This window comes from Hyperoodon ampullatus, assembly GCF_949752795.1.
Source record: "Hyperoodon ampullatus genome assembly, chromosome: 20".
Taxonomy (NCBI): Eukaryota; Metazoa; Chordata; class Mammalia; order Artiodactyla; family Ziphiidae; genus Hyperoodon; species Hyperoodon ampullatus.
In genome coordinates, this window is record NC_136933.1 from 184,861 (window position 1) to 207,776 (window position 22,916).

The following is a 22,916-nucleotide window of genomic DNA, read 5'->3' on the forward strand; positions in this document are numbered from 1 at the left end:
TGGATCAATAATAATAATAATTAAAAACAAAACACTCCCCACAAAGAAAAACCTAGAACCAGATGGCTTTACTGTTGAATTCTACAAAACACTGAAAGAATTAACACCAATCCCTCACAAAGTCTTCTCAAAATAGGAGAGGGAACACTATCAAATCATTTTAAGAGGCCAATATTATTGAATACCTTGATACCAAAACCAAAGATGTCACAAGAGAAAAAAAACTATGGGATAACCCTTATTAATATAGATTTTTAAATCCTCAACAAAATAATAGCAAGCCAAATCAAACAACATATGAAAAGGATTATACACCATGATGAGGTGAAATTTATCCCCCAAAGGAAAACTTGGTTCAACATTTGAAATCAATGTAATACACCTTAGTAATAGAATAAAGGACAAAATCCATAAGGTTATTCCAACAGATATAGAAAAAGCAACTGAACAAGTTCAACATATTTTCATGATAAAAATTCCCAACAAACTAGGAATAGAAGGTAATTTCCTCATCCTGATCATGGGCATTTAGGAAAAGCACACAGCTAACATCATACTTAATGGTGCCAAACTGAAAGCTAACCCTCTAAACTCAGGAACAAAACAAGGATGTCTGCTCTCATCACCTCTATTCAACCTCTCATGGCTGGAGGTTCTAGCCAAAGCAATTACACAAGAAAGAGAAACAAACAGCAACAAATTGGAAAGGAAAAAATAAAACTATCTCCATTTGCAGATGGCACAATCTTATATAGAGAAAATATATACTCTATTGTTAAGATCACAATACTCTCCAAATTGATCTACAGGATTGTACAAACCCTATCAAAATTCCAGCTCCTCTTTTTTTGCAGAAATGGAAAATCTGATCCTGAAATTCATATAGACATGCAAGGATCCAGAATAGCCAGAACAATCTCAAAAAAATAAAGTTGGAGGGCTCACACGTCTCAATTTTAAAACTTATTACAAAGCTACAGTAATCAAGACCATGTGGTACTGGCATACGTACAATCATATATATCAATGCAATGGAATTGAGAGTCCAGAAATAAGCCCATGCATCTATGGTTAACTAGATTTTGACAAGGGAGCCAAGATCATTCAATAGAAAGAACAGTCTTCCAAGAAATCATCCTGGGGCTTCCCTGGAGGCACAGTGGTTGAGAGTCCGCCTGCCGATGCAGGGGACACGGGTTCGTGCCCCGGTCCAGGAAGATCCGACATGCCGTGGAGCGGCTGGGCCCGTGAGCCATGGCTGCTGAGCCTGCGCATCCGGAGCCTATGCCCCGCAACGGGAGAGACCACAGCAGTGAGAGGCCCGCATACCGCAAAAAAAAAAAAAAAAAAAAATCGTCCTGGGATAACTGGATATCCACAGGCAAAATAATGAAGTTAAACCTCTACCTCATACCATATATAAAATTTAACACAAAATGGATCAAAGACTAAAATGTAATCTGTAAAACTATAAAATTTTTAGAATAAAAAGTGGGTGCAGGATGACAGTTGCAAGATGGGGGAGTAGAAGGACATGAGCTCACTCCTTCATACAAAAACACCAAAGTCACAACTAACTGCTGAACAACCATAGAAAATAAAACACTAGAACCTACCTAAAGAGACACCCTACATCCAAAGACAAAGAGGAAGCCACAACGAGATGGTAGGAGGGGCACAACTGCAATAAAATCAAATCCCATACCCACTGGGTGGGCGATCCACAAACTAGAAAGTAATTATACCTGAAAAGGTCTCCCACAGGACTGAAAGTTCAGAGACCCATGTCAGCCTTCCCAGCGTGGGGGCCTGGTAAGAGGAGGAAGAGCCCCCAGAGAATCTGGTTTTGAAGGCCAGCGGGGTTTGATCACAGGAATTCCACAGGACTGGGGAAACAGAAACTCCACTCTTGGAGGGCACAGGCAAGGTCTCATGTGCACCAGGGCCCAGGGAAAAAAAGCAGTGACCTCATAAGAGACTGGGCCAGACCTACCTGCTAGTATTGGAGGGTCTCCTGGAGAGGCAGGGGAGGTGCTATGGCTCACTGCAGGTACAAAGACACTGGCAGCAGTAGTTGTGGGGATTAATCATTAGCATGAGCACTCCTGGAGGCTGCCATTTCCTCCCAATGACCTAGCCCCACCCAACAGCCTGTAGGCTCCAGTGCTGGGACGCCTCAGGCCAAACAACCAACAGGGAGGGAATACAGTCATACCCATCAGCAGACAGGCTGCTTAAAGTCTTCCTGAGCATGGCCCTGCCCAGAGGGACAAGAACCAGCTCTACCCACCAGTGGGCAGGAACCAGGAAGCCTGCACAAGCCTCTTAGACAGCCTCATCCACCAGAGGGCAGACAGCAGAAGCAAGAAGAACTACAATCCTGCAGCTTGCAGAATGGAAACCGCAATCACAGAAAGTTAGACAAAATGAGACGGCAAAGGAATATGTCCCAGATGAAAGAAAAAGATAAAACACCAGAAGAACAACTAAGTGAAGTGGAGATAGGCCATTTACTGGAAAAAGAACTCAGAGTAATTATATTGAAGATGTTCCAAGATCTCAGGAAAAGAATGGAGGCACAGACTGAGAAGATACAAGAAATGTTTTAAAAAGACATAGAGGAACTAAAGACCAAACAAACAGAGATGTACAATACAATAACTGAAATGAAAAATACACTAGAAGGAATCAATAGCAGAATAACTGAGGCAGAAGAATGGATAAATGAGGTGGAAGACAGAATGGTGGAAATCACTGCTATGGAGCAGAATAAAGAAAAAAGAATGAAAAGAAATGAAGACAGTCTAAGAGACTTCAGGACAACATTAAATGCACCAACATTCACATTATAGGCCTCCCAGAAGAAGAATAGAGAGAGAAAGGACCTTTGAAAATATTTGAAGAGATAATAGCTGAAAACTTCCCTAACATGGAAAAGGAAACAGTAACCCAAGTCCAGGAAGCAGAGAGACTCCCAGGTAGGATGAACCCAAGGAGGAATATGCCAGGACACACAGTAATCAAACTGACAAAAATTAAAGACAAAGAAAAGATATTAAAAGAAACAAGGGAAAAGCAACAAATAACATACAAAGGAATTCCCGTAAGGCTATCAAGTGATTTCTCAGCAGAAACTCTGCAGGCCAGAAGGGAGTGGCAAGATATATTTAAAATGATTAAAGGCAAGAACCTAAAACCAGGAATACTCTACCCACCAAGGCTCTCTTTCAGATTTGAAGGAGAAATCAAAAGCTTTATAGACAAGCAAAAACCAAGAGAATTCAGCACCACCAGACCAGCTTTGCAACAAACACTAAAGGAACTTCTCTAGGTGGAAAAGAAAAGGGCACAACTAGAAACAAGAAAATTATGAATGGAAAGCTCAGCAGTAAAGGTAAACATACAGTTAATGTAGAAAATCATCTGCACACAAATATGATATCAAAACCAGTAACTGTGAGAAGAGGAGAGCACAAATGCAGGATATTGGAATTGCATTTGAGATTAAAAGACTAGAAACTTAAAGCAATCTTCTTTATATATAGACTGCTATATCAAAAGCTCATGGGAACCATAAACCGAAAATCTGCAATAGATACACACAAAAAAGAAAAAGGAATTGAAACACAACATTAAAGTTGGTCATCAAATCACAAGATAAGAGAACAGAAGAGGAAGGAAAGAAGAAAGACCTACAAAAACAAATCCAGGGAATTCCCTGGTGGTCCAGTGGTTAGGACTTGGCCTTTCACTGCCATGTCCCAAAACAAGGGATGCAGCCAAAAAAACCCACAAAAAACCCAAATCCAAAACAATTACGAAAATGGCAAGAGGAACACACATATTGATAATTACCTTAAATGTAACTGGATTAAATACTCCAACCAAAAGACACAGACTGGCTGAATGGATACAAAAACAAGATCCGTATATACGTTGTCTATAAGAGACCCACCTCAGATCTAGGGACACATACAGACTGAAATTGAGAGGATGGAAAAAGATATTCCATGCAAATAGAAATCAAAAGAAAGCTGAAGTAGCCATACTCATATCAGACAAAATAGACTTTACAATAAAGACTGTTACAAGAGATAAAGAAGGCCACTACATAATGATCAAGAGATCAATCTAAGAAGAAGCTATAACAATCGAAAACATATATGTACCCAACATAGGAGCACTCCAATATATAAGGCAAATACTAACAGCCATAAAAGGAGAAATAGACAGTAATACAATAATAGTGGGGGACTTTAACACCCCACTTTCATCTAAGAACAGATCATCCAGAAAGAAAATCAATAAGGAAACAAAGGCCTTAAATGACACATTAGACCAGATGGACCTAATTGATATTTATAGAGCATTTCATTCAAAAACAGCAGAGTAAACATTCTTCTGAAGTGCACATGGAACATTCTCCAGGACTGATCACAAAGCGAGTCTTGGTAACTTTAAGGAAATTGAAATCATATCAAGCATCTTTTCCAACCACAACGCTATGAGATTAAAAATAAACTACAAGAAAAAACTAAAAAACACAAACATGTGGAGGCTAAACAATATGTTACTAAACAACCGATGGATCACTGAAGAAATCAAAGAGGAAATAAAACAATACTAACAGACAAATGAAAACCAAACCACAATGATCCAAAATCTATGGGATGCAGCGAAAGCAGTTCTAACAGGGAAGTTTCTAGCAATAAAATCTTACCATAGGAAACAAGAAAAATCACATATAAACAACCTAAACTTACACCTAAACCAACTAGAGAAATAAGAACAAACAAAACCCAAAGTTAGTAGAAGGGAAAAAATTATAAAGATCAGAGCGGAAAGAAATGAAATCGAGACAAAGAAAACAACAGAAAAGATCAATGAAACTAAAAGCTGGTTCTTTGAGAAGATAAACAAACTTGATAAACCATTAGCCAGACTCATCGAGAAAAAGAGGGAGAGGGCTCAAATCAGTAAAATTAGATATGGCAAAGGAGAAGTTACAACAATCACCACAGAAATACAAAGGATCATAGGAGACTGCTAAAAGCAACTATATGCCAATAAAACAGACAACCTAGAAGAAATGGACAAGTTCTTAGAAAAATATAATCTCCCAAGACTGAACCAGAAAGAAATAGAAAATATGAACAGACCAACCACAAGCCCTGAAATTAAAACTGTGCTTTAAAAACTACCAACAAACAAAAGTCCAGGACCAGATGGCTTCACAGGAGACTTCTATCAAACATTTAGAGAAGTGGTAACACTTATCCTTCTGAAACTATTCCAAAACACTGCAGAGGAGGGAAGACTTGCAAACTCATTCTATGAGGCCACCATCACCCTGATACCAAAACCAGACAAATATACCACAAAAAAAGGAAAATTATAGGCCAATATCACTGATGAACACAGATGCAAAAATCCTCAACAAAATACTAGCAAACCAAATCCAACAATACATTAAAAGGATCATACACTATGATCAAGTGGAATTTATCCCATGGATGCAAGGATTTTTCAGTCTCTACAAATAAATCAGTGTGATACACCACATCAACAAATTGAAGAATAAAAACCATATGATCCTCTCAATAGATGCAGAAAAAGCTTTTGACAAAATTCAACACCCATTTATGATAAAAACTCTACAGAAAGTGGGCATAGAGAGAACCTACCTCAACATAATAAAGACTGTATATGACAAACCAACAGCTAACGTCATACTCAACTGTGAATAGCTGAAAACACCTCCCCTAAGATAAGGAACAAGACAAGGATGTCCACTCTCACCACTTTCATTCAACACAGTTTTGGAAGTCCTAGTCACGGTAATCAGAGAAGAAAAAGAAATAAGGGAATCAAAACTGGAAAAGAAGAAGTAAAACTGTCACTGTTTGCAGGTGTTTGCAGATACTATACATAGAAAATCCTAAAGATGCTACCAGAAAACTACTAGAGCTCATCAATGAATTCAGTCAAGTTTCAGGATACAAAATTAATACACAGAAATCTGTTGCATTTCTATACACTAACAATGAGAGATCAGAAGGAGAAATTAGGGAAACAATCACAGTTACCATCATATTAAAAAGAATAAAATACCTAGGAATAAACTTACCTAAGGAGGCAAAAGACCATTATTCTGAAAACTGTAAGATGCTGATGAAAGAAATCAAGGGTGACACAGATGGAAAGATATACCATGTTCTTGGATTGGAAGAAGCAATATTGTCAAAATGACTATACTACCCAAGACAATCTACAGATTCGATGAAATCCCTACCAAAATACCAATGGCATTTTTCACAGAACTAGAACAAAAAATCTTAAAACCTGTATGGAGACACAAAAGACCCTGAATAGCCAAAGCACTCTTGAGAAAGAAAAACGAAGCTGGAGGAATCAGGCTCCTTGAGTTCAGACCATACTACAAAGCTACAGTAATCAAAACAGTATCATACTAGCACAAAAACAGAAATATAATTCAATGGAACAGGATAGAAAGCCCAGAAATAAACCACCCACCTATCATCAATTAATCTACAATAAAGGAGGTAAGACTATACAATGGAAGAAAGATAGCCTCTTCAATAAGTGGTTCTGGGAAAACTGTATAGCTACATGTAAAAGAATGAAATCAGAACACTCCTTAACACCATACAGAAAAATAAACTCAAAATGGATTAAAGACCTAAATGTAATACTGGACACTGTAAAACTCTTAGAGGAAAACATAGGAAAAACACTCTTTGACATAAACCACAGCAAGATCTTTTTTGACCCACCTACTAGAGTAATGAAAATAAAAACTAAACAAATGGGACCAAATTAAACTCAAAAGCTTTTGAACAGCAAAAGAAACCATAAACAAAATGAAGACAACCCACAGAATGGGAGAAAATATTTGTAAACAATGCAACCGACAAGGGATTAGTCCTCAAAACATACAAACAGCTCATGCGGCTCAATACCAAAAAAAGGACCCAATCAAAAAATGTGCAGAAGACCTAAATAGACATTCCTCCAAAGAAGACATACAGATGGCCAAGAGTTACACGAAAAGATGCTCAACACTGTTAATTATTAGAGAAATGCAACTCAAAACTACAATGAGATATCCCCTTACACCAGTCAGAATGGCCATTATCAAAAAGTCTACAAAAAATAAATGCTAAAGAGGGTGTGGAGAAAAGGGAACCCTCCTACACTGCTGGTGGAAATGTAAGTTGGTGCAGCCACTGTGGAGAACAATATGGAGGTTCCTTAAAAAACTAAAATTAGAACTACTATATGATCTAGGAATCCCACTCCTGGGCACATATCTGCAAAAAAACATGGTTTGACAGGATACATGCACCCCAATGTTCACTGCAGCACTGTTTCCAAGAGCCAAGACATGGAAGCAACCTAAATGTCCATCGACAGAGGAGTGGATAAAGAAGATGAGGTACATAAAAATAATGGAATATTACTCAGCCATTGAAAAGAATGAAATAATCCTATTTTCAGCAACATGGATGGAGTTGGAGATTATTATACTAAGTGAAGTAAGTCAGACAGAGAAAGACAAATATCATGATATCTCCTATATGTGGAATGTAAAAAAAAAAGATACAAATGAACTTATTTACAAAACAGAAATAGACTCACAGACTTAGAGAATGATCTTATGGTTACAGGGGGAAGGGTGGGGGAGGGGAGGGATTGGGAGTTTGGGACTGACACGTACACACTGCTATATTTGAAACAGATAAGCAACAAGGACCTACTGTATAGCACAGGAAACTCTGTTCAATATTCTGTAATAACCTAAATGGAAAAAGAATATGAAAAAGAATAGGTACATGTATAACTTAATCACCTGGCTGTACACCTGAAACTAACACAACATTGTTAATCAACTATACTCCGATATAAAAACAAAACAAAACAAAAAGGTGTAAATCTTTGTGACCTTGGATCAGGCAACAGTTTCTCAGATGTGACACTTAAAGGACAGGCAACCAAAGAAAAAATTGATAAACTGGACTTTATAAAAATATAAAAATTTAAACAGAACCCACAGAATGGGAGAAAAATATCTGCAAGTCACATATCTGATAAGAGTCTACCATCCAAAATATATAAAGAACTCTTACAACTCAACAATTAAAAGACATTAAATAACCCACCTTAAAAATTGGTAAAGGATCTGAGTGGACAGATCTCCAAAGAAGATATACAAATGGCCAATAAACACATAATAAGATGCTCAACATTATTAGCCATTAAGGAAATGCAAATCAAAACCAAAATGAGGTACCACTTTCACATTTACTAGGATGGCTATTATCCAAAAAATAGGTGCTTCCCTGATGGTGCAGTGGTTAAGAATCTGCCTGCTATCCAAGGAGAAACACGCTAAGACACATATTAATCAAACTGTCGAAAATTAAATACAAAGAAAACATATTAAAAGCAGCAAGGGAAAAACAACAAATAACACACAAGGGAATCCCCATAAGGTTAACAGCTGATCTCTCAGCAGAAACTCTGCAAGCCAGAAGGGACTGGCAGGACATATTTAAAGTGATGAAGGAGAAAAACCTACAACCAAGATTACTCTACCTAGCAAGGATCTCATTCAGATTTGATGGAGAAATTAAAACCTTTACAGACAGTCAAAAGCTGAGAGAGTTCCGCACCACCAAACCAGCTTTACAGCAAAAGCTAAAGGAACTTCTCTAGGCAAGAAACACAAGAAAAGGAAAAGACCTACAATAACAAACCCAAAACAATTAAGAAAATGGGAATAGAAACATACATATGGATAATTACATTAAACGTAAATGGATTAAATGCTCCCACCAAAAGACACAGACTGGCCGAATGGATACAAAAACAAGACCCATATATATGCTGTCTACAAGAGACCCACTTCAGACCTAGAGACACATACAGACTGATAGTGAGGGGATGGAAAAAGAAATTCCATGCAAATGGAAATCAAAAGAAAGCTGGAGTAGCAATTCTCATATCAGACAAAATAGACTTTAAAATAAAGACTATTAGAAGAGACAAGGAAGGACATGACATAATGATCAAGGGATTGATCCAAGAAGAAGATATAACAATTGTAAATATTTATGCATGCAAAATAGGAGCACCTCAATACATAAGGCAAGTAGTAACAGCCATAAAAGGGGAAATCGACAGTAACACAATCATAGTAGGGAACTTTAACACCCCACTTTCACCAATGGACAGATCATCCAAAATGAAAGTAAACAAGGAAACACAAGCTTTAAATGAACATTAAACAAGATGGACTTAATTGATATTTATAGGACATTCCATTCCAAAAAACCAGAATACACATTTTTCTCAAGTGCTCATGGAACATTCTCCAGGAGAGATCATACCTTGGGTCACAAATCAAGCCTTGGTAAATTTAAAAAATTGAAAGTGTATCAAGTATCTTTTCCGACCACAACACTACGAGACCAGGTATCAATTAAAGGAAAAGATCTGTAAAAAATACAAACTCATGGAGTCTAAACAATACACTACTTAATAACGAAGTGATCACTGAAGAAATCAAAGAGGAAATAAAAAAATACCTAGAAACAAATGACAATGGAAACACAATGACCCAAAACCTATGGGATGCAGCAAAAGCTGTTCTAAGAGGGAAGTTTATAGCAATACAATTCTACCTTAAGAAACAGGAAACATCTCTAATAAACAACCAAACTTTGCACCTAAAGCAATTAGAGAAAGAAGAACAAAAAACCCCAAACGTTAGCAGAAGGAAAGAAATCATAAAGATCAGATCAGAAATAAATGAAAAAGAAATGAAGGAAATGATAGCAAAGATCAACAAAACTAAAAGCTGGTTCTTTGAGAAGATAAACAAAATTGATAAACCATTAGCCAGACTCATCAAGAAAAAAAGGGAGAAGATTCAAATCAATAGAATTAGAAATGAAAAAGGAGAAGTAATAACTGACACTGCAGAAATACAAAAGATCATGAGAGATTACTACAAGCAACTCTGTGCCAATAAAATGGACAACCTGAAAGAAATGGACAAATTGCTAGAAATGCACAACCTGCCAAGACGAAATCAGGAAGAAATAGAAAATATAAAAAGACCAATCACAAACACTGCAATTGAAACTGTGATTAAAAATTTTCCAACAAACAAAAGACCAGGACCAGATGTCTTCACAGGCGAATTCTATCAAACATTTAGAGAAGAGCTAACACCTATCCTTCTCAAACTCTTCCAAAATATAGCAGAGGGAGGAACACTTCCAAACTCATTCTACGTGGCCACCATCACCCTGACACCAAAACCAGACAAGCATGTCACAAAGAAGGAAAACTACAGGCCAATATCACTGATGAACATACATGCAAAAATCCTCAACAAAATACTAGCAAACAGACTCCAACAGCATATTATGAGGATCATACAGCATGATCAAGTGGGGTTTATTCCAGGAATGCAAGGATTCTTCAATATACATAAATCAATCAATGTAATACACCATATTAACAAACTGAAGGAGAAAAATCATATGGTCATCTCAATAGATGCAGAGAAAGCTTTTGTCAAAATTCAACACCCATTTATGATAAAAACCCTCCAGAAAGTAGGCACAGAGGGAACTTTCCTCAACATAATAAAGGCCATATATGACAAACCCACAGCCAACATCGTCCTCAATGGTGAAAAACTGAAACCATTTCCACTAAGATCAGGAACAAGACAGGGTTGCCCACTCTCACCACTCTTATTAAACATAGTTTTGGAAGTTTTAGCCACAGCAATCAGAGAAGAAAAGGAAATTAAAGGAATGCAAATCGGAAAAGAAGAAGTATAGCTGTCACTGTTTACAGATGACATGAAACTATACATAGAGAATCCTAAAGATGCTACCAGAAAACTACTAGAGCTAATCAATGAATTCGGTAAAGGAGCAGGATACAAAATTAATGCACAGATATCTCTGGCATTCCTATACACTAATGATGAAAAATCTGAAAGTGAAATCAAGAAGATACTCCCATTTACCACTGCAACACAAAGAATAAAATATCTAGGAATAAACCTACCTAAGGAGACAAAAGACCTGTATGCAGAAAATTATAAGACACTGATGAAAGAAATTAAAGATGATACAAATAGATGGAGAGATGTACCATGTTCTTGGATTGGAAGAATCAACATTGTGAAAATGACTCTACTACCCAAAGCAATCTGCAGATTCAATGCAATCCCTATCAAACTACCACTGACATTTTTCACAAAACTAGAACAAAAAATTTCAGAATTTGTATGGAAACACAAAAGACCCCGAATAGCCAAAGCAATCTTGAGAACAAAAAATGGAGCTGGAGGAATCAGGCTCCCTGACTTCAGACTATACTACAAAGCTACAGTAATCAAGACAGTGTGGTACTGGCACAAAAACAGAAAGATAGATCAATGGAACAGGATAGGAAGCCCAGAGATAAACCCACGCACATATGGTCACCTTATCTTTGATAAAGAGGCAGGAATGTACAGTGGAGAAAGGAGAGCCTCTTCAATAAGTGGTGCTGGGAAAACTGGACAGGGACATGTAAACGTATGAGATTAGATCATTCCCTGACACCATACACAAAAATAAGCTCAAAATGGATTAAAGACCTAAATGTAAGGCCAGAAACTATCAAACTCTTAGAGGAAAACATAGACAGAACACTCTATGACATAAATCACAGCAAGATCCTTTTGGACCCACCTACTAGAGAAATGGAAATAAAAACAAAGATAAACAAATGGGACCTAATGAAACTTCAAAGCTTTTGCACAGCAAAGGAAACCATAAACAAGACCAAAAGACAACCCTCAGAATGGGAGAAAATATTTGCAAATGAAGCAACTGACAAAGGATTAATCTCCAAAATTTATAAGCAGCTCATGTAGCTCAATAGCAAAAAAACAAACAATGCAATCCAAAAATGGGCAGAAGACTTAAATAGGCATTTCTCCAAAGAAGATATACAGACTGCCAACAAACACATGAAAGAATGCTCAACATCATTAACCATTAGAGAAATGCAAATCAAAACTACAATGAGATATCATCTCACACCAGTCAGAATGGCCATCATCAAAAAATCTAGAAACAATAAATGCTGGGGAGGGTGTGGAGAAAAGGGAACACTTTTGCAGTGCTGGTGGGAATGTGAATTGGTACAGTCACTATGGAGAACAGTATGGAGGTTCCTTAAAAAACTAAAAATAGAACTACCATATGACCGAGCAATCCCACTACTGGGCATATACCCTGAGAAAACCATAATTCAAAAAGGGACATATACCAAAATGTTCATTGCAGCTCTATTTACAATAGCCCAGATATGGAAACAACCTAAGTGTCCATCATCGGGTGAATGAATAAAGATGTGGCACATATATACAATGGAATATTACTCAGCCATAAAAAGAAACAAAATTGAGCTATTTGTAATGAGGTGGATAGACCTAGAGTCTCTCATACAGAGTGAAGTAAGTCAGAAAGAGAAAGACAAATACCATATGCTAACACATATATATGGAATTTAAGAAAAAAAATGTCATGAAGAACCCAGTGGTAAAACAGGAATAAAGACACAGACCTACTTGAGAATGGACTTGAGGATATGGGGAGGGGGAAGGGTTAGCTGTGACAAAGCGAGAGAGAGGCATGGACATATATACACTACCAAACGTAAGGTAGATAGCTGGCGGGAGGCAGCCGCATAGCACAGGGCAATCAGCTGGTGCTTTGTGGCCACCTGGAGGGGTGGGATAGGGAGTGTGGGAGGGAGGGAGACACAGGAGGGAAGGGATGTGGGAACAGATGTATATGTGTGACTGATTCACTTTGTTGTAAAGCAGAAACTAAAAAAAATGAATAAATGCATTCTTCTGATATTTAGGCTTCTTGGGAGTGAGAAATAGATATTAGACTTAATTACTAGCAAAATTACATTAGACTGCTTAAACTAATGTATCATATCTTTCCCTTAAATTGCACATTCTTTTTAATCCAGTAAGAAGGTAGATGAAAGACTTTTGTAAGTTTTAGTATGGAAAGATCTATGGTGCCATTAAAGCGAAAACCTTGGGGAAAAAAAAAAAGAGTCATGTACCAAAATGTTCATTGCAGCTCTGTTTACAATAGCCAGGAGATGGAAACAACTTAAGTGTCCATCATCGGATGAATAGATAAAGAAGAAGTGGCATATATATACAGTGGTATATTACTCAGCCATAAAAAGAAACAAAATTGAGCTATTTGTAATGAGGTGGATGGACCTAGAATGTGTCATACAGAGTGAAGTAAGTCAGAAGGAGAAAGACAAATACTGTATGCTAACACATATATATGGAATTTAAGAAAAAAATGTCATGAAGAACCTAGGGGTAAGACAGGAATAAAGACACAGACCTACTAGAGAATGGACTTGAGGATATGGGGAGGGGGAAGCTGTGATAAAGTGAGAGAGTGGCATGGAGATATATACACTACCAAACGTAAAATAAATAGGTAGTGTGAAGCAGCCGCATAGCACAGGGAGATCAGCTCGATGCTTTGTGACCATCTAGAGGGCTGGTTTAGGGAGGGTGGGAGGGAGGGAGACACAAGAGGGAAGTGATATGGGAACATATGCATATGTATAACTGATTCACTTTGTTATAAAGCAGAAACTAACACACCATTGTAAAGCAATTATACTCCAATAAAGATGTAAAAAAAAAAGAATCTGCTTGCTGATGCAGGGGACATGGGTTCGAGCCCTGGTCCAGGAAGATCTCACATGCTGTGGAGCAACTGGGCCCGTGTGCCACAACTACTGAGCCTGCGCTCTAGATCCCACATGCCACAACTACTGAAGCCCGCAACCCTAGAGCCTGCGCTCCACAACAAGGGAGGCCACTGCAATGAGAAGCCCGCGCACTGCAAGGAAGAGTAGCCCCCGTTCGATGCAACTAGAGAGAGCCCACGTGCAGCAACAAAGACCCAACACAGCCAAAAATAAAATAAATAAAATAAATAAAATAAATAAATAAATAAGGTGTTGGTGAGAATGTGGAGCAACTGGAGACCTTGTATACTGCTGGTGGGAAGAAAAAGTCGTTCAGCACTGTGGAAAACAGTCTGGTGGTTCTTCAGAAAGTTATACATAAAATTACCATATGACCCTGCAATTCCACTCATAGCTATATATCTCAAAGATATGAAAACAGGTACTTACAAATACACCTACAAGTGTTTATAGCAGCAATAAGCACAACAGCCAAAAGGCAGAAACAATGCAAACATCCATCAACAGATAAACAGATAAAGAAATTGTGGTATGTGTATGTGTACATATATATGTGTGTGTGTGTGTGTGTGCGTGTATACACACACACATACATATATTGGGTTGGCCAAGAAATTCGTTTGTGTTTTCTGTAAAATCTTACAAAACACCCAAACGAACTTTTTAGCCAACTCAACACACACACACACACACATACACACACACAAACACACACAAAATGAATATTACTCAACCATGAAAAGGAATGAAGTACTGATACATACTGATACAAAAACATGGATGACCCTCAGAAACATTATGCTAAGTGAAAGAAGCCACATACAAAAGATCCCATATTGTATGATTATATTCATATGAAATATCCATAATAGGCAAATCCATAGAGACAGAATGCAGAGTAGTGGTTGTCAGGGGCTGGGGGAAGGAGGGAATAAGGAGTGATTGCTTAATGGGTATGGGGTTTCCTTTCGGGGTATTGAAATGTTTTGGAACTAGACAGAGGTGGTAGTTGCACAATATTGTGAATATTGTACTAAATGCCACTGAATTGTTCGCTTTTAAATGGCTGATTTTATAGTATGTGAATTTCACCTCAGTTAAAAAAAAGAACCACAATGAGATACTTCACACCTACTAGGATGGGTGTAATTTTTTTTTAAGTTTTTTTAAACAAGTTTAGGTGAGGACGTAGATAGTGGAATGCTCATACATTGCTAGTGGGATTGTAAAATGGTGCAACTACCTTACTTGTGAAACAGTTTGGCAGTTTCTCAAAATGATAAACAGAGTTATCACATGACCCAGTAGTTTTGTTCCTGGAGAACTGAAAACATATGCTCACAAAAAGAACTGTACACAAATGTTCATAGTATTATTCTTAATAGCCAAAAAATGGAAACAGCTTAAGTGTCTATCAACTGATGAATGGATAAATGAAGTGTGTTATATTCATGCAATATTATTCAGCCATAAAAGAAACGAAGTACTTATATACACTACAAAATGGACAAACTTTGAAATCATCATGCTAGGAAGCCAGACCCAAAAGGCCACATACTATTTGATTCTATTTACATGACATGTCCAGAACAGACAAATCCATTGAGGTAGAAAGTAGAATGGTAGTTGCCAGAGGTGGGCAGTGGTAAATAGGGGGTGACTCCTAATGGGTACTAGGTTTCTTTTTAGGATGATAAAAAAGGTTCTAGAATAAGATAGTGGTGGTATTTGTGCAAACTTGTGAATATACTAAGAATTCACTAACTATATTCACTATAGTTATTCACTATAGAATTCACTATATTTTAAGAAGGTGAATTTATGGTATATTAATTATATCTCAATAATAAAAGGTACTAAAACAATCAGATGATCCACCTAAGAATAAATGAACCTTGGACTACATCGTGCATGATATACAAAAATTAACTTGAAGTGGATCATACACCTAATATTGAACAAAAAAGTTCTAGAGAACAAAGGAGAAAATCTATGTAATCTTAGATTAGGCAAAAATTTCTTAGCTACAACACAAAAAGTATCATCCATAAAAGTTGAAGAATTGATAAACTGGACTTATTCAAAATATAAAACTTCTGCTCTTTAAAAGACCATGAAAAGGCATAATACAGAAGAAAAGTAGGTAAAGCACATATAAAATTTGTTTATATACAAATAGTAATAACTATTACATGAGGATTAATATGACACTATTTTTAAAGCTCTGAAATATAAATTATAAGAAAACAAACAACTGAATTAAAAATGGTTAAAAGATTTGAAGAGACGCTTTAAGTTGTTGATGGCAAATAAGCAGATGAAAAGGTACTCAATGTTACTAGTCACTGGAGAAAAGCAAAGTACACCACAATGACATACCCCTACACACCAATCAGAATGGCTGAAACTGAAAGAAATGACAATGCCAAGTGCTGGTGAGAGTGTAGAGAAACTGGAACTCATATATTCCTGGTAGGAATGCAAGATGGCACACATCCTTTGGAAGACAGTTGAACATATATTTTCTGTAGGATCTAGAAGTCCAATTCCTGATATGTATCCAAGAGAAATAAAAATACATGTTCACATATGAATATTTATACAGGTTTTTTCATAACTGCCAAAATCTGGAAGCAATCCAAATGTTCTTCAATTGGCAAATGGGTAAAGAAACTGATATAACAGAACATAAACTACTGATACATACAGTAACATGCATGAATCTCAAATCTCAAATGCTTTATGCTAAATAAAAGAAGCCAGACTTATAATGCTACATATTGTATGATACAATTTATATGATATTCTGGAAAAGATATAACTACAGGGATAGAAAAACAGATCAGTGGTTGCCAGGGGATGGGGATGGAGGAAGAGGCTGACTACTAAAAGGCACAAGGGAACTTTCCGGGGTGATAGAAATGTTCTATATTTTGATTGTTGTGGTGGTGGTTACATAATTGTGTTTATCAAAGCTCACAGAACTGTACAGTAAAAAAAAGGGTGAATTTCACTCTAAATTATAACTCAATAAGCCTGACTTTAAGAAAACATAGCTTTACAATGAGTACACATGTAAAATATATCAAGTTAGACCAAAAAACGGAACTCTGTAGAAGCACTGTCATTTGGCTGAATAGAACCTCTCTAACGAGCAAGTATCTTTCAGCCCCATGAACATACACTTAGTCTACATTAAAACAAATGAAATCAGACAAGCAAAATAATAATACCATGTTTTAATCACAAATAGCATTTGCCTTAGCCATGAAATACTCACTAGCATTTTAAAGCAAAAAATATTAATGAATTTAATAGTATCCACCAAATTCCCAAATTTTAAAAAACATATTTGAGGCCACATTGACACCAACAAAGTCCTTGCCCCAGGAAGTCAGCTTTATTTAAAAGATATTTTGGGTGGACTGTTTTCAAATCACTAGATATGAGTGACTAAACCACAGAAGGTACCTGCCAGCTTAGTGAGCTGTCTTTGAGCTCCAGCCCAGAATTTAGCTTTTCTTCTCTCCCCAGTTCTTAAACTAAAAGTTCACATACATGGTACTAAGAATGCTATTTAGTTGAGCCTAGAAACAGTCAAGGCTTGATGACTATATCTGACACCTGTTGCTGGGTTTATTGAATGGGGATGGGCTGAGAGTCCTTGATACTCCAGATATATTCTCTAGATGATAGTGAGACATAATCTTTACCCTGTTCAAATTTTGAAATGCAAACAGCAATGTCTGAAAGATTGTTTTTGTTTGAATAAGGATTGTATTTGTTTCTCTGGCCATTCTACCTTCATAGAACCCAGAAAGGGGTATCTCACAAATAAAGTGGCAAGTGCTAACAAGTTAGGAAGCTTAGTTTAAAACAAACAAACAAACAAACAAACAAACAAACACCAGCATCGTCAGCAATCATCCCTTTGCAGCCCACAGGCCCATTAGCTCACTCTCAGGGTACTCCGTGGCTAAACTACTCGGTGAACACTAGGGTCCGAGGCAGTGATGACTCACTGGCAAACACGAGATGCTCAACAAGAAAACATTCCCCAGATGCAGTCTTATGCTGAAGTGACTGGAGTGCTCCAAGTGCATCCAGCTTCGTGGCTTCTCTATTTCCCCCATGTTTTGGTATTCAACAAAATAGCCCATCTCCTCATTAAGATAAGCTGATACAGGAGGCAGCAATACAGAAGGAATTAAATATAATGACATAACAAATAAAATGTGGAATACCTTGCTTTTAGCTAATTCCTTTTCCAAGTTGCATTTTTCTTCTGCTATTTCTTTCTCAGTTTTATTAACCTGCCCAAGAGAAGGGAAAAAAAAGAAATGGATCATTTTAAAAACAGCAGACAGGCTCTACTATAGCAGATACACCCTGCATGTCAATTAATACCTACACTGCAGAGGTAGCACATCCTCTCAGAAAAGGGACCACTCGGGGAGTCTCTGAGGCAGAGCAGGCTTCACAAATAGCCCTGAAATTAGACAGACACGTCTGCATGTCAGACTCTGCCGGTTCTTTCCTAACTAGGAAGACAGGGCTGTTTCCCCTTACATTGTTTCTGCTACACTGTCCCACTTCTACTGGGAAAATCGAGTTTTAAATCTGACTCCTTAACTAACATGAGGATGTGTGAATGGTTAACATTCACTCACGCTATATAAGGGCAACTATTTGGCACAGTGCACTCACATGCTAAAAGACACAGATTAGCCACCCAAAGGTTTCTTTCATGGGCAACTCAGACAAACTGCATCTGGGTTGTATTTCTTGTCTTTTGCACTTACAAGAAAATTTTAAAACAAGATCACCACCACAACCAGGAGGTAGCATAAATCTGCCTCTACCTACCTCTCCCTGAAGTCCTTCTTTCTCCTCTAGCAGAGAGATCTTCTCTTGCATTGATGCTTCCAGTTCACTTTGCAATCTTGCAATAGTTGATTCTAGCAGCTCTTTTTGCACAGCTGCCCTCTTCTCAGCATCCTGTGCTTTCTGGATACACTGGTTATGCTCAAGGACTAAATGGTCCCTGCAGGAAGAGAACAAGGAGATATGAAAGCTGAACGAGAGTTCTTCTTTAACAGAAAGACTAAATGTTCTTACAGAACATATCTCCTGCCTGAGAGCAGTTACCAAAATGTTCTAACAAAACTAGTTCCTTTAGGGCAGAGTCTTTATTTTTGTGACTGGCCCAGCAAATGCAGAATTAAACATTTTCATTAAAGATAAGAAATACAAATGCAAAAACAAAAGTTGCCCACAGTTTACTTACAGATGCATTTGGAGTTGTGTTTTCTCATTCTGAACAGTCTGAAGCTCACTTGTGATACTGACATGGGCTGCATCCAGCAGTAAGTTTTGTTCTTGAAATGTCTGTGTCATCATTTTCTGTTCTTCCTGAGTGTTAGAAGCAATATTAAAAGTTGAGATGCCAGAAGTCATTTGATAGGGTATCACTCTGATCAACTGATCAAAGATACTGATACTTACGAAAGACAAATTTAATTTATATAAATAAAACCCCTTTTTAAAAGAATTTATCTTAATGTCCAGCTTGCTCTTTGTACTTACCCTGGCCTGACCACAATTCTATCATTTTATCTAGCCAATAATCAAGAGGCATTATTTATCCAGCTTGCTGCAAAATTTATAAAACTCCTAACATGAACAAATTTTTAGATACCATGTGGAAAATAGACAACTGATAGGAGCATACTGTATAGCACAGGGAACTCTACCTAATGCACTGTGGTAACCTAAATGGGAGGGAAGTCCAAGAGGGAGGGGATATCTGTATGTGTATGGCTGATTCATTTTGTTGTGCAGTGGAGGCTAACACAACATTGTAAAGCAACCATACTCCAAAAAAGATGAAAAAAAACTATATTAAGTATATTTTGGTACTTCAAAATTTCAACATGATACTATATTTTAAAAAGTAAAACAATATCAACATATATAAAGTGAAATGATCGCTCCACCTCTATCTCCCCCACATCTCTTCCAAATAATTCCATTCTCCAGGGACAATCATGTTTCATAGTTTAAATTCTTTTGACAGTATCTGAAATTGCACTCAGACACTGCTACAGCAGACGTCTATAACTGTTCTGCACAATTTCCTCTTGCTTATTATTTTCAATTATCAAAACAGCATTTTTATGCACACCTCCTCTACCTACAATTTATAAAGCTTTTGTAAATATAGTACATATTAATAATTATATTTGTAAACATATTTTAAAACACTTCTTTTTGAACAATATTTGATTGCAAGGTAAACCTTCACACCTTCATACTTGGTAAAATGCGATCTCACTTGTGTCATATTCCAAGGTTTTAAAATGTTTGTGAAAATGTTACATACATAAGTCACATTCTTCAGTCTACTAAATTGTAAGTTCCATGAAAGTAGGGACTTGTCTTGTTCACTGCCATAATTCTATCTAGATCTAGCAACATACTTGCATGAGGTAAACACTAAATGCTTGCTGAATAAAAAATACTTATTGAGTACCTGTTATGTGCAAAACACGCTTAGCCCTATAGGTAATAACAAAGGTATGTAAGACAATGTCCTAGGAATGTAGTACAGGAAATGAGCCATGCATATAAACTACTACTATAGAATGCAGAACAGGAGAAGCAACATAACATAAATGATTAAAAACACTGAGTCTGGAGTCAAGTCTAGATTTAAATCTGGCTCCACCCTACACTAGCTGGGTGATTTTGGGCAAGTTGATTAACTTCTCTAAATCTTATTTTTATTATCTGTAAAATGAGGATGATAAATATCCCTTTACATAACTGCTAGGATTAAAGGAGGTAATATATGTAAAATCCTTAGCACAATGCTTGGTATATAGTAAGTACGCTCAAAAAAGAAAAAAAAAGAGAGAGCCTTATTATTACAGCCTGTTTAGTGTCCTAGAAGTAGAAATTAAAAGACAAAATTGATTTTTTCTGATTGGAGTGATCAAGCTTCTGGGTGAAAGTGAGTCTTAAAGAATGAACACAATCTCAAACAGTTGAAAATGAAGTAAAGACCATTCTCAGCAGAGGGAATGGCATAAGCAAAATGGGAAAGCACAGGTCTTTGGGGAAAAGATAAATACTTTAGGGTCAGTCATAAGTATTCTCCATAATTCTATCAATACTGGGACAGGTAATTACTTTTCCTAAAGTAATGATATTTGAGAAGAAACCATTAAGAAAGCTCTGAGTGTAAGGCCAAATGACCCCTCTGATGAAAACAGAAAACAACTAATTAAAAAATAAAATAATTCAGAAAAATCCTTGAAATTAATTGCTAAAATATTTTATGTATCCAGTTGGCTATTTGTATTTCCTGATCTCTTAGCCAAGGAGGCTTCCTGACGACTCTACCAGCAATTGACTAGTGTTAAAAATGAATACCTGCAGAGTGGCTTGGTGGTCAGCAATGATTCTGGTATTTTCCATTCAAACAGTCTGAAGCATTCTGTTCAGCTCTGAACACTTTCTAGTCAGTTTGTCATTCAAAACCTAAGACAACATATACAGCAAAGCACAGATCTCTCCAATAAATAAGCCTTTTTACTTATGTATCATCATTTTTAACAATGGCATAGTATTTCACCATACATGTGAACTTAATTTATTTAACCTAATCTCAATTGATATTTCATTAGATTATAAAATACTTTCAAATATTTGGAGTCATCATCCTAAACAACTGTAAATTAAAAGGGGAAATTTGGTGATACAGTGGAACAACTGAAGCATTTGGCAGTTTACCAATCTTCCATTCTTCATAATTTTGAATGCTGGTCAATTACAGCAAGACATCTACAGAATGGAATTTACAATGTAGATGCATGGCCAATGTTATAGAAATCCTTTCTCAAAACTGGATGATGAGCTTTCAGAACTGTTTAGCTGATAACAAAATATCTAAGCTCCTTCATCACCAATTACAGTATTCAAAAAAGCAAAATACAGATCACTGTGCCATTTCACAAGATTAACCTTCCAAAATAAAACAAAAATCTTTTCTGTAACATACATGTAGTTAGTTTAAAATTCTCTTGTCCTTTTGGTTTTGAAATTTGTATTCCTGTGGAAAATATTTATCTTAATTCTCAGTTATTTTTGCAAAGTATATTTGGTAAGGATCTTATGTTTTAATGTATAAACTCTTTAAGGATGGGGCAAATAACTCTGAAGGGTTAATAGAAAAATCCCTCAAAAAAACAGTAACAAGAAAGGAGAGATAAAGATTATCTGGACAGCATCATAAGTGGGACAGCATCATAAGACAGGAATACCTTCATGGGCATTTTAAAGTTATAACCAGATGCACAAACTACTTATCAAGGGATACTTGGGGGTGAGACAGAGGAGAACTCTTGTTCCTTGAAAAGAAATAGCTCATTTTCTTTACAGCTAGATTGCTAGGCTCAAATTCCAACTGGGTCACTTACTAGCTATATATATATATTTTTTTAACTTTATTTTTGGCTGCATTGGGTCATCATTGTTGCACGCTGGTTTTCTCTAGTTGCGGTGAGCAGGGGCTACTCTTCATTGCAGTGTGTGGGCCTCTCATTGCGGTGGCTTCTCTTGTTGCAGATCACAGGCTCTAGGCTCGAGGGCTTCAGTAGTTGTGGCATGCGGGCTCAGTAGTTGTGGCTCACAGGCTCTAGAGAGCAGGCTCAGTAGTTGTGGCGCACAGGCTTAGCTGCTCTGCAGCATGTGGGATCCTCCCAGACCAGGGCTTGAACCCTGTTCCTTGCATAGGCAGGCGGATTCTTAACCACTGTGCCACCAGGGAAGCCCTAGCTATATTATTAAACTTCTCTGTTTTTGTTTTTTGTTTTTGTTTTTTGTTTTTCGGTACGCGGGCCTCTCCCGTTGCGGGGCACAGGCTCCGGACGCGCAAGCCCAGCGGCCATGGCCCACAGGTCCAGCCGCTCCGCGGCATGTGGGATCCTGCCAGACTGGGGCACGAACCCACGTCCTCTGCACCGGCAGGCGGACTCTCAACCACTGCACCACCAGGGAAG

General features: G+C 37.2%; 1 pseudogene across 1 annotated transcript in view; it reads right to left on the reverse strand.

Annotated features, from left to right (window-relative positions):
• LOC307068771 (coiled-coil domain-containing protein 150-like) overlaps positions 1 to 22,916 on the reverse strand; it is a 98,374-nt pseudogene that overhangs the window by 52,401 nt on the left and 23,057 nt on the right. The window contains exons 10-13 of the transcript in view: positions 21,289 to 21,396; positions 19,142 to 19,266; positions 18,721 to 18,898; positions 18,099 to 18,167 (exon numbers count right to left, since the gene is read on the reverse strand). The product of the transcript in view is annotated as a coiled-coil domain-containing protein 150-like (transcript). The remainder of the gene's footprint in view (positions 1 to 18,098; positions 18,168 to 18,720; positions 18,899 to 19,141; positions 19,267 to 21,288; positions 21,397 to 22,916) is intronic.